This window comes from Camelus bactrianus, chromosome 26, assembly GCF_048773025.1.
Source record: "Camelus bactrianus isolate YW-2024 breed Bactrian camel chromosome 26, ASM4877302v1, whole genome shotgun sequence".
Lineage (NCBI taxonomy): Eukaryota > Metazoa > Chordata > Mammalia > Artiodactyla > Camelidae > Camelus > Camelus bactrianus.
In genome coordinates, this window is record NC_133564.1 from 16,559,615 (window position 1) to 16,572,668 (window position 13,054).

Here is a 13,054-nt window from a genome sequence, read left to right on the forward strand (position 1 = left end):
ACAGAAATGGGACAACAAGGAGCAACTTCCCGCCTCAGCTCTAGGATTTGGGGCAAGTTAATCCAGAACACACAACAGGGGTAGGTCGGGCAGGAGAGGGGAAGGGAAAGTGTTCAGGGAAATCAGTGTGAGACCATGATTTCATGAAGGCACAGCGCTAAGCAATTATGCCCATGAGCACATGCAATGCTCACAACAGCCCTCACTGCACGGAGCTATGACCCTCAGTTCAAAGATCAGGAAACCGTGAGGCAGGAAGTTCAATGTCCCAGCCCGGCTCCACACAAGAACAGGACTAGAGCTCGGTCTGAGGGCAAACAAAGGCTATGGCCCTGGAGAGGCAAGTGCTGTGACCCAGGCAGGCGGTAATTCAAATCCAGACAAAGGTGGGGGACAATGCAGAGGATGGCAAAAGGCCAGGACACACAGGACTTTAAAAAAGCTGGGCTGTGACTCCCAATGTCCACCCACAGATGAAGGGACAGACTGAATGTGGTCTGTGCATACAACAGAATACTATTCAGCCTTTACAAAAGAAGGAGATTCTGACACATGCCACGACATGGGTGAAGCTTGTTGAACATAGGTGAAAACATTATGCTAAGTGAAAGAAGCCAGACACAAAAGGACAAATACTGTATGAGTCTGCTCATACAAAGGACCTAAAACAGGCAAATTCATAGACAGAAATTAGAGGCTACCAGGGTGGGGGATGGGGAGTGACTGCTTCACAGGTAGAGTTTCTATCAGGGATGATGAGAAATTCTGGAACTAGAGATGGTAATGGTTACACGACACTGAGATCGTACTTAATGCCTCGGAACTGCACACTTAACGATTCAAATGGTAAATTTTAAGTTACGCATACTTCATCAGAATGAAAAAAGAATTTTTAATCACTTAAAATAAAAACCACTAGGATTTGGTAACTAAGTAGATATAATGGAAAAAAGAGAAGGAACTGGCAAGTTGAGTTTCTGAGTCTGGGAGAATGATGGCGGAGCCACAAAGTGAGGAGGGTGACACAGGAAGGTGGCTGCAGGTCCCAGCCCTGTCCCCCAGTCTGTGAGTGAAAGAACCTTCCATCCCTGTGCTCACTCCTCTGGGCGACCCTGCCAACCCCTGGCCTCAGCGCGGCCAAGCAGGCAGGTGTCACAGCACACGCCACCTCGGTCCTCCCCTGAACTCCTGCCCTCCTGCACCACAGGGGGCCCTCCCCAAAGACCAGCAAAAGGTCCTCCCTGTGCCTCCAGGCCCACTACATCCCCTCTCCCTGCTGTCGCCTCACCAACAGCTCTCCTTCCTGGCCCTCCTTTAAGGTGTCCAAGTCCTACCCAAGGAGGCCAGGGGCCACTTTCACCAATAAATTTTCACAGGACCCCTCAATCAGAAGTAGTCAGTCCTTGTTCTGAATTCCAAGAACCCTCTATCTGTGGCCCTCAGCACCTCAGTTTTTTGTTTACGGCGAGTGCACGCTTCCATTATGGAGATGCTTCCCTCTCCTTTGGGGCCAGGGCCCCGTCCCGTCGGTCTCTAGACACCCTCAGTGCTTAACAAGTACCCTGCCCAGAACACGTGCTTCATAAACATCTCCTGAATCAAGAATGACCCTCTGTGATTCTGACCAGTGCTTCACTGCAAGCCCCCAGAACATGTATTTATAGAGCAGTGGTTTTCCTAAGAGAAAGAGGGGTATTCAGGGCCTCTCCAAACTTCAGCATCTCCCTCTGCACCCACGCCACTGCTGTGAGTCAGGGCGCTGGAAGGAGGCAACATCTCCAGGTGGCGTGGGGGAGAAACAAACAAACAAGATGCAAGCCCCTGACTGAAAGCCTACGAAAAACACTCTCCTGCCCATCTGCCCACGATGTTTCCAGTTTCTCAAACTGTTCTCACTTATGCATGATGTTGCCCCAAGGTCATCCAACGGCAAGGGTCCTCACTTCTCCTTCAAAGACATTTAGATGCCCATTGAGACATGTGACTGCAGGTTTTTTGAAACAAATCAAGGTTGCCACTGGGGAAGGCAAGAGAGCAAATACCTTTCTTAAGTGGAACAGCCAATGCCAGAGGAAGGGCTGACTCAGAGCCTGGCCCTAGGGTTGGCCACTAACTTCTGTTAAGATTTCTCTGACAGAAAAGAGAATCTTCCAAACCAGAGAAACCGCCCAGGGGCTGGAACACACCAGCAGGACTGGAGTGAGGAGCCCTCGGAAACGCCCAGAAAGCCGGGCGGGTGGGCGGTCATCTGGGATGTAAGGAATGCTCGAAGCAGGACCTGCCCGGCATTCTCCAGAGAGAAGAACACCCACAGCCACGCAGCTCTCCTCCCTTCTCTCCTCAGCAGAGACCTGTCAGGTACGTCCACTTGAGAAAATGATAATTACAGTTAGGCCGTGCCCAGTGCAGATATCCAGGTCACTGAAAAGCCTCTGGGTGGGATCCAGGGTTAAATTTTAGGGGCGTGGATTTAAGAGGAAATGTTTCCATTCAAAAAAAAAAAAATCAAAAGAAAAGCAAGATGTTTCCACCGGTCTGCAAACACAGATTCACCACTGCTGAGTGATGTCTGGGTGTGTGTCATGGCCGGGCAGGGAACTTCCCCGATAAGAGCAGAGAAGGGAGCCGCCCCGGGCAGAGCAGACGCCGCGGGCTCTGCTCCAGCACCTGGAGACCAGGAGGCCTGTGGGTTAAGCTGGCCTGGCATTTCTCTGAGAACCGAGGCAGAAGAGGCTCCCGTAGGGGAGGCTTCCCGCTTACCGGCTGGGGCCATCAGTCACGTTGTTGCAGCTGATTTGGGCACAGGAGGGGTCCTGCCCACATCCGTGGGCCTGTGTCTTACAGAACAGGATGCGCGGTCCAGGGCAGTCAGGCGACACAAGGAGGGCCTGTCACACTAGCTGGAGAGAAACCCAGAAGAGGCATCTCCACCTTCCTGGCCTGCAATGAACCACGGAGTAAACCCTGAAGCAAGAGGCTGCCCCGAGAGAAGCGGAGAACAAGCCAACAGGGAAGAGGACCCCTGTCCTTCCACAGCGGCCAGGGCCGGGCCCAGCCGGCAGGAGCGCTCCCCGGCTGAGGCCTCGGGACTGGGGATGAGGGCCATTCGTTTGAGAAACTGCAGAGAGAGAAGGCACCGAAGTCATGGGGTCTTGTCAGATGCTTTGTTCAAAGCTAGTAACTTTAAGCAGTGGCCGTGGAAGGAGGCAGAACAAAGCCACGAAGGAACACTAGACCCACGCGCACTGTCCAGACACAGGCGGTGCCCCGCGAGCTGCAAAACCTTGAGCCAGCCCCCTGCTGCCCGCGTGGCCCAGAGGGGATGGGGAAGAGAGGGGGGACAGAGGGAAGCTTCTGCTTTCTATCATCAACACCAAGGAGTATCTCCAAGGCGATGCCAGAAGAAGCAAAAGGTGGCCACACAGTCCTGGTATTCGGGAAAGTAACAGGATCCCAACCCACCCAGAAACTCTGGGTGACTTCAGGACATACAAATCAAACAATCCATGTTGAAAACCATCAATTCCATGGGTATTTTTTTTCTGGTTTTATTACTCTTTATACTTTGCTGCTTTTGTTTCTTTATCCTAGTTTCTCAAGATAAAGAAGCTGTAACTAAGTCAGGTCAGTTCATTTCCTCTTGTATTTAGGTCCTTCCCACTTGCTCCAGAAAGGGCTCTGGGAGGCAACCTGTCCTTTCAGCGGAGTGACAGATGGGGTAAAGCCCTCCCAGCAAATACATCTCTCCGCTCTCATGGTCCCCCCTAACCCACAAGCGTTAACGCACCTGCAGGAGTTAACCAAACTGTTCAGGGCCCTGGCCTCCAGGAGCCAGAGGAGGGAGAAAGCACTAATTACATGCTGGAGCACGGAGAAGGACGACCCAGAGAGCCTGGCAGGGACACAGGCCAGGCAGGACAGGCAGAGGCAGGAGGGGGGCAGGGAAACACCCGAGGGCCCGCCTGTGCTGGGAGTGAGCAGGGTTGCGTTAAGGGCACGGCCACTCTCCCAGGAGAGCAGCCCTGGCGGCCGCCTGACAAGAAGAAGCACGCCCAGTCCTTGTGGCTCCCACAGGTCACAGCGATCAAATGTCAGCGACCTGGATAAGAAGGCTGAGGGGGCACAAGACTGGGTAGAGTTACTGACGCCTCTTAAAATAGATCAAGGTTTCAGAGGGATGGATAAACTAGAAAATCAGCCAACAGAGCAGCGGGTGAGTGGAAGACAGAATGAAAGACATTTCTATCCAGAGAGAGAGAGCAAGGCCAGCTACTCCTAAGTCTGGGGGAATCCACTGTTGAGCATTTACAGATTTCGGCTCTGGGGACGCCCCCACCGATGCTGCAGGAAGCCATACGAGAAATAGAGAAAAGCTTAACCAGGATTTGGCTCATGGTATGAGGAGGGAGGAGTTGGTGAGCTAGAATTACACCAGAAGTCCAGGTAGCATTAAAAAGAGGTGATTAGTCCCAGTAAGAGGAAGACAAAATAAATCTAACTGGTTGCAGAGCATTACAGAATAATGACCCAGTGTTTAAAAGAAGGAAGGAAAAAAAAGAGACTGTCCCATCTGGCCATCCCTCCTTGGAACAGGTGGCATGAGTTTGGGGTCTTTGGTTTCCCTTTATGTTTGGTTTCAATTTTTATTATGGAAACTTCCAAACCTATTCAAAAGTACATAGGATAGTATAAGAAGCCACCATGTACCCATAACCCCAGCTTCAGCTTCCACAGTCAACAACATTTTGCCAGTATTGTTTCACTCTCTACCCATCTTAAAAAAAAAAAAAATTTAAAAGCAAATCCCAAACATCCTATCATTCAAGTGACACTACTGAGGCCCACTTCATCTGTACGAGGCCACAGCTTTGGAAACTCATTTACTGGGGTAAAGCTGGCACGCATCCTGCCCCTGACCAGAGGCTTAAACAAAGAAAGCCAACTCAAATGTTGGCTTGTAGTAGCCAACCCAGCATGACTTTTAATTGTCATGCAAAAAGGTACACACAAATATTTACGGGGTGCCCACTCTAGGTCAAGCACTGCCCTAGCCTTGGGGGGCACAGTAGTGAATAAAACAGGAAAAAAATTAAAGCTTTTCCCAATGAGGCTTCTTTCTACATTGTCAAGTTTTGGGTCCAAAGGAGAAACATACTTTGGATTTAACCTGATTCTCCTGAAGGCAGATACCAACTTGGCATGAATCACAACCCAGTGTCACAAAGCAGTGTCTATCCTCCCTTAATTAACAAATTCTCCTTTTAAAAATGGCATTTGAAGGGATTGTGCCACACTGATGGCAGAGAAGGAGTTGATTTTCTGATTCTCCAAATTTTTGATGATGCATGAAAAATCATGATTAATGTATCCCTAATATGTAGATGCACTTATTTATAAACTCTATGCATCTGCAAATATTTTCTGAACGTTATAAAATACACAAATATGAATATTAAAAGAAAGCTTAAAAATAAATACCTACAGAAGTTCTAAAACATCCACCTGCACCCTAATGGATGGTCTACCCCTACCCGGGGCACATGTACCCCATTCTGGAGACCAGCCCTCAATCTCCTCTCTGTCACTTCTTGGCTGGTCTCTGCCAGTTCCCGACTTCAGGAGGCAACAACTACCACTGTTAACTGGAGCACTCAGAGAAGCCAGCTACACCCAGGATGCAGGCTAGCAGTGTCTACCAACGCCTGCACGTAGACTTTCTGTCCGGGGGGAGACGAAAATACTCAGCATGGCCCCGTGATGGAAAGAGGCATGCTGCAGAGAGCAGGACAGCGCTGGTTACTGTCACCTTGCCCAGCGCAGGAGGCCAAGAGGATTGGGCTGGCTGTTCTGGAGAAAGGAGACTCCAGGCCAAGGGCTGGCCTCACTGGAGGCAGTCTGTCCTCGGGACCCCACGGCTTCAGCCCCCGCGTGCCCTCTACAGAGGCCCTGCAGTCAGCGGCTTGTCGTCTGATTCACGTCAGGGGAAAAACCGTCTGGCACCGCCCTGGGCGACTGGCCTGCCCAGGGCTGCGGGGCACACCCCTCTGCATCCTGGCCCCTCCTCTGTGCGGTGATTGGTTGGACTGCTTGACAGGCAAGGTCCCTGCCAGCTCCTCAGTCCGAGGCACCTCCGAAGCTTGTCTGAGGCACAATGTGGGTAATCATCCAACAGAAGGAACGAACAGCTATTTGACCATGTCACCAGTGACACAAAAACAAGGTATGATTTTAGGTAGGAATCTCAGGTAGACGCAGGCTACAGTACAGTTACGTAAGATTGCTGAGAACTCGACACCGATCTCCCTCCCTCCCTGCGAAGCCCACAGCCACCTGCTGCTCAGACTTAACAAATTACCCTGGAAGAGACCTCAGATGCCCTCCTGCACACCAAGTTCAACCCAGGGAAAGAAAAGGCTTTGGGCTGGAGATTTTCGACGCCTTGATGGATCTTAGTGAAAAGATCTAAGTCTTTCACGGGATCATAACATACAAACCTGGAACAATGAAATGTACATTCTTGCCAGTGACACCTTCTATGGGACATCTGTCCATCTGAATGTCTCCCTGTCTCAATCAATCATCAGATAATATTAAGTACTTATTAACAGTGAAGCCCTGAGCTAAATGCTACTGAAAACACAGAAATGACAATGCCTCGGTCACCTAAATGTCCAGAGCTTAGAGTGTGGCTGGGGGCCTATTTGGGGAAGCAAACTATCCACACATGAAGAGGCAAAGGAAGGGCAGAGGGAGGACACTATTCAAAAAAAATGAATAAAGAGTTCAGCCTGGCACCAACCAACTGGAGAAGTCGGCAACCACCAGAACAAGGTTCAGGAGAGCCTCTGCTGGGCCAGGCATTAACCCTTCAGTTTCTGAATTAGGGGTGGGGGCCCTTGGGGTAGTAACTATTTTGAAACCAGAATGGGAGTATTTCAACATTTTAACTGCCAGTTGCTGTCAGCCAAGGGTTCCAGTGAGTGACATGGACTCTGAGGACGAGGAGGGTCACCTCAGGAAAAGTGCCCTTGAGGGGCAGGGCCTGGAGGGACGAGGGTGGGACAGGGAAGGTCACTGCAGGCAGGCCGAGGTGGACATGCAAGCCTGGGGGGCTCTTTCAGGCAGGCACAGGAAGGTGGGTCGGGCAGAAGGGAGAGCTCAGGTACAGAGTCACAGGTGCAGAGACTGTGGTTCCACCCTGGGCCACTAAAGTCTGCTTTCCCAAAGTCCCAGCCTGTGGCAGTTTGGGAGATGGATGAGGAACAACAGGCTGGAACCAGACTCGAGAAGCTGACAAGCTACACGAAGACGCGGGGCCTTCCAGAGGGGTGCTGGCAGGCTTCCTCCTGGACAGAGGAGGGGCTCGGTTTGAACTCCGCGCCAGGACGAGTCATCCTTCTCTCCCTCTTTCTTTAACTAAGGACCTTTGCCGTCTAAACTAGAGGTGACCAACTGGATGAGGGCAGTGGTACGGAAGATGAAAGAGAGACATGTGTGGGTGCCGGGCAGCACGGTGCAGAACCTGATGACTGGCTGGATCTCAGGGCACAAGCCAAGGATAATACCGAGGTCCGAACAGGCACAGGGCCCAGGAACAAACCCTACGGTATGTCACGCCCTGAGGGGAACACAGGTGGTGTGACCTTGGGCAGTCATCCCATCTCCTGCACCAGGGACGGCATCTCCATCGGGCCAATGAGTGAGTTAGGCTCTCTCAGTGACCAGGGGAGCCTGGGCATGTGCTGAAGTGTCTCAGAGGCCAGGAAGTAACCATGTCCCGCGTCTGTGTTATCTGCGATTGCCATTTCCCCACTCCCTTCAACCATGGCAGCCCAACTTTTATTTCACATATTGGGGTTCTGCCTAAAACTGTCCTGGGAAAAGGGGGCCATAACCACTGGATGATAGCTCTGTGCCTTCAAACTCTGCAAATTCACAATTCTATTCTCTTGTCTCATTAAAAGTTATCAGCACGACCTAGAACAAGACCAACTTCCAGGGCAGGCAAAGCCTTCTACTCTTAAATTCTCTAGAAAGTCACAGCTGTGCAGCAGGTGATTTTCTCACTTGCTGAACGGAGCTGAATCAAAATTTGCTGTCATTCCAGCAATGCTGCTTGTACAAGACAGAGTGTGAACGAAACGGGGAAGATCAAGGGGTATTGACACTGAAGAAGAACCAGCTCTGTCCTCAGTCTTGCCACCAGTTGGATCACTGGAACTTTCCAGGCCCCCATGGACTCAGAAGCCTTCAAGTTCTAGAAGTAAAGCCAAACCATCAGGTGCTCTGGCCCTGAAACCAGACTGCCCAGGTTCAAACTCTGGTCTGGGAGACTTAAACCTCTGCAACTGCTCCTTGACCTCCTGTGAAATACGGATAATAGCAGGACCCACCTTCAGGGTAGTGGGGAGGATGAATGGGATAACAGAGCAGAAGCACCAAGCAAAGGGCTTGGTGCCGCCAGTTGCCCCAGTTCTGCCCATGCTGGGCTGCGGCCACCTCGTCAGTCAGCTGCCACTGCCCTGCTCTGTCCCTGACAGCTGAGCCCTGAGGGAGAAACTAGCTCCTGTAGCAACTGTCTCTTTACTCTGGTTAATTAAAAAAAAAAATGGTATTCAGGGCATTCTGGCCTTACATATATGGACATTTTCCCCCACAACAAAACCTGAGGGGAAAGTACCAATTTCTATAGCAGCCAAAAGTGTGCAAATGGACAGATAATACACTCATCAGAAGTCCCTCCCAGAAGGAGGAAATTATGTAAAAGGCAACCCACATTTCCTCCTGTGATGCCCAAACTTCTTTCCATTTATCTTTCCATAGCATGAAATCCTTATTTCAACAGCTTTTGACTAGAACACATGAACCCAAAAGTCCATTAAAGCCACTCATTAATAAAAATAATTTCTAAAACATTGCCAATTTCAACAGTATTAAAGCAGAACATGCCCTAACTTAAAAAAAAAAAGATATACTGAAATATCTAAGAAGCTTGGTAAACTTTTGAAACAGACAATTGTTTCTAAATATCCAACAACAGGGGAGAGGTAAATAAATTATGGCATGTCCCATAAACCAACTAAGTCATCCTCAAAACTCATTTTTTTCAAGAGTGTGTAACATGGAAAAATGTTCACAACATAACTCAGGTGATTAAAATTAAATTATTAAAAATTTTATCTTCAATTAAAAATATAGGCTTAAATTTTTTAAATTGTTAAGAAAAACACAAAAAGGAAATACATGAAAATGTTAATACTATTTAATCTCCTAAAGACCTTTATTTTTTAATAGTTCCCAAATTTTCTATAAGCATAGATTCCTATTATAAAATATATATGTATCTTTCATATAAATTACATATAATATATAATTATATATATTTATATAAATATGTTTTTTTATATATCTTTTCTGAGGTAAGTGGTTTTGATTTAGATATTAGACAGCTTTCAAATTTTTATTTAAGACTTGGAAACTACATGGAGCCACCAGTCTTGAAATCTTAGAGCTGGAGACAAGACCCTGATCTCCAGCTGAATGTATTCTGCAGCAGGAAGTACAGGGGACCAGAGTCCTCACCTCCAGCTAGGTTTTTGTCCAAAGAATGTGCCATCTCTCCAAGCCGGCCACAGGTCAGGCAAGGCTCCACTCTATTTCGTCCTCCCCTCCTGACTCCACAAAGGTCACAACCAACTAAATACTGTGTCATCTCTGACACAGTCAAGAACTTCTAAATGTGAGGATGTAAAAAAGCAGAAAAATGAACCTAACTCAGATTACATGACAGTTTTCTCTTGTCGCTGTGGTACATGTTATGTATCACCTCAGACTTACACAAAACAGAATTTCTCAAGAGTTGCCATTCAACATTAGGTAAGGAACCAGAGGGGAAATGAAATGGAGTTGCAGACACAAGCAGTGGTAAATTTGCCTCAATTTTTTTTAACTTAATTGGTCTTTTCACAGAATCAACTTTAAAAAAAAACTTTATTTATTTATTGAAGTGTAGTTGGGTATTTTTTTGTTTGTTTGTTTTTAAATGAAGGTACTGGGGATGGAACCCAGGACCTCCTGCCTGTCAGGCATGCGCTCTACTCCTGACCTATTACCCCTTCCCCTGCTTCCTACAGCATCAGCTCTGGCTTCAGGGTTCGAGTTTAACAGCTCTCTGAAGCTCCTCTAAGTACTAGAATGTTGAAACTCAACTTCAACCACTGGCAGCTTCAGAACAGCTCTGTTCACTGAGACTTGGTCTCCAGCCATGAATGTCAAAGCAAAGTGAGTCTAACGTGTTTGTTTGAATACCAAGTTGGACCAACAACCTTCAATAAAAACTCTGGCACCTTCAATTTACCTCCCGACTGGCCGCGGCCTGTCAGAGAGCAGGGCTTATAGAGGCCTTAGGACACCCACAGCTCTGAGCCACCTGAAAGGAAGTTCTTTTGTATTTTCTAACACAGGAGTCTAACCCATTGCATCATCCAAGCAGTCCTGTTCACAAAACATTATTAATTCTGTCCACACTGACAGAATTTGGTTATAACAGACAGTAAGTGCAAATAAATAATGGACGTTGGATTAACTGGCAAATATGCACAATAAATTCAGCAACTGCCCTTGAAAAATTATCTACTCCTCTAAGACTATTGAGTATCACATCTAGAAATTACTACTATTCCTATAGTCTCGCTCTTTCCAGAAAAGTGAAACTTGAAGGGAGAGAGGAGAAATCCCCAGCTGTAATGACATCACAAAGTGATCTTTCCCCAGCCCCTCCTCCAAACACAACCACTTCCCACAAGACAGCTACACCAAAAACCAAAGACGTAGCAAGACCTGGACATCAAACATGACATTGTGGCACGCGGGTACACTTTCAGCCATTCCAAACTTCACCCCAAAGCAAAGACAGCTATGAAAACTTGACTTTAATGATATACATAGATATCTGTCTCTACAAGCATCTATCTCTTAAATGACTAAATTTAAAAGCCCAGAGCTTCTTTGTAGCCAGGTTGCCCGCAATAATAATACAAAATATTGCCAATAATAAAACATATTCATAACAGAGACTGGAAAGAAATAGGTTAAAATGCTTATAAGTGTGAGAGAAGGGTGATTTTTAAAAGTCTTTTCAATTTACAGTAAATGCAGAAATCAGAGGTCTGTGACACACAGTCTGTGATGTGTCTATCTTAAGTGAGGGAGGGGAAGGTATGAGGTGTGCTGCTCTTAAGGATTTCCTATTTCTCATCACAGAATTTTGGCTTGTGAAAGACTTCAGTCTAATGCAATCTTTTCACAAATAAGGAGTCAAGTTTCAGACTGGGAAGAAATTCTTTGAGCTAAATTGGAACAAGTAAGAACATCTCTCAAGGCTGGCTCCACACCTATGGGAAGAAAGGGTTCCTTTAAAAGTTCCACCTTCTCAAGGCCACCCAACCAGACTGTCAACTCAAAACTTAAGTTTTAAGCCAATCCAACATGCCACTGCCACCTGAAAATGCACAATAGGCCAGAAGGTTTTGATTGTTTGCACTTAGATAATCACAGGTGAAATGTGTTAGAAAGGTGAAATTTCACCAGTTTCTCTCATGCTAAGCAACGGGCAAAAATAAAAGGAAGGATATTAACGGTCGGGGCACTTTGGATACTCCTGCACCAGTCTTCACTTTAAAGCAGGCGCACTTTTATTATAATGGTCTTAATTAAGCTCCATAACCCTGAAAGTGGGTGAGGTGGGGAAGGAGTTACAATTCTAACGTACACACTGATTATCAGGAGCCATCTGTCTCTAGGTTCTCGTGCACGTGTTCTTTCAAGTCACTTACCACCTCTCTCTGTCTAGGCTGCAATGTGATAGGTATCATCTTTGCTTTCTGATTTCAAAAAAATGCCAGGCTCCTAAAGTGACTCCATCACGGCTTCGTGCAGCGGCTAAGGGCACTCCTCTGGAGGCACCGCGAGAATTTCCACATGTGGCAACCGGCTTTTGATGCTGCCTTTGACCCTCTCGCAAGCGCCCGGCACAGGGGCCACCAGCACGCCGAGACTGGGGGACAGCCGGCTCCGACGCTTCCACGAGCGGTCGGAGCGCGCCTCACACCACTGCCGCGGGGGCAAGAGGGAGGCCCCGGCGGAGAGAGCACTGTCACGGCCCCGCAGGATCAACGCCTCGCAGCCACAGCTGGGGATTCGGCTTCCCGCCGGGCCAGTCCCAGCCGCCACCCAAACAAGGACCCAGTCCCGCGGCGCGCGGCGCCCGCACCCCGCCGTGCACCAGCCCCGTGCCCGCGCCGCCCGTGGGGAGCGGCGGGCGAGCATCCCAGGCTCCGACACAGGAAGCGGCGGCGGCTCGGGCGGCCCGGAGGCCTCTGCTGCGGCGGGAACCGGGAGCCGCCGGGCAGAGGCCGGAAAAGCGGAACGTCCCCGAGCGCCGAGGGCCCTTCGCGCGCCTCCGCTGCGGCCACCGCCTCTCGGGCTCGGGCCCGCGGGGCAGCCTCGGCCCCGCGCCTCAGCCGCCCAGACCCCGGAGCTGCAGCGGGCACGGACGCGGCTCCCCGCGGCAAGAGCACTCACCTCCTCTGCTGTTCCGGCCGTCTGCCGCCGGCTGTCACAGCAGCCCACTGCCTGCCCTGCGCCGGCTCCGGATGCTATTTAAGGGCGCCGCCGTCGCCGCTGAGCTGGCTGCGCCCCAGGCCTTTCTGCCGCGGAGCCAGGCTGCTGCCTGTGCGCGTGCCGCGCCCTCCCGGCCCTCAGGCCCCGCCCCGGCCGCAGGCCACGCCCTCGTCTCTGACCACGCCCCCTCCGCGCGCTCGCCTTCCGTCTGGTGGCGCGCGTGCTGGGCCAGCGGCAGGTGGGCGGGTGCAGGGAGGCAACCTGCAAGCTCATTTCTAGCCTCCCGAACTGCCCTGGGATTTCATAACGAATCCGAGGAAGGGCAAAGGGTAAATTGTGATGACTCAGCCAAGAAGATGCCCTTCCCCATCTTCCACCCTTCACCGCGTGCCCCGCTGACTTCTTGGCGGGCGCTCTGAGGGCCAGAGGGCTT

The 13,054-nt window shown here is 49.7% G+C and overlaps 1 protein-coding gene across 2 annotated transcripts in view; it reads right to left on the reverse strand.

Annotated features, from left to right (window-relative positions):
- ACSL1 (acyl-CoA synthetase long chain family member 1) overlaps positions 1 to 12,755 on the reverse strand; it is a 54,972-nt gene extending 42,217 nt beyond the window's left edge. The window contains exon 1 of one of the 2 annotated variants that reach the window (XM_074353689.1): positions 12,583 to 12,755. The gene's annotated coding sequence lies outside the window, so the exon portion shown is untranslated. The remainder of the gene's footprint in view (positions 1 to 12,582) is intronic. The other variant, XM_074353686.1, reaches the window with a different exon arrangement.
- Positions 12,756 to 13,054: the final 299 nt, after the last annotated feature.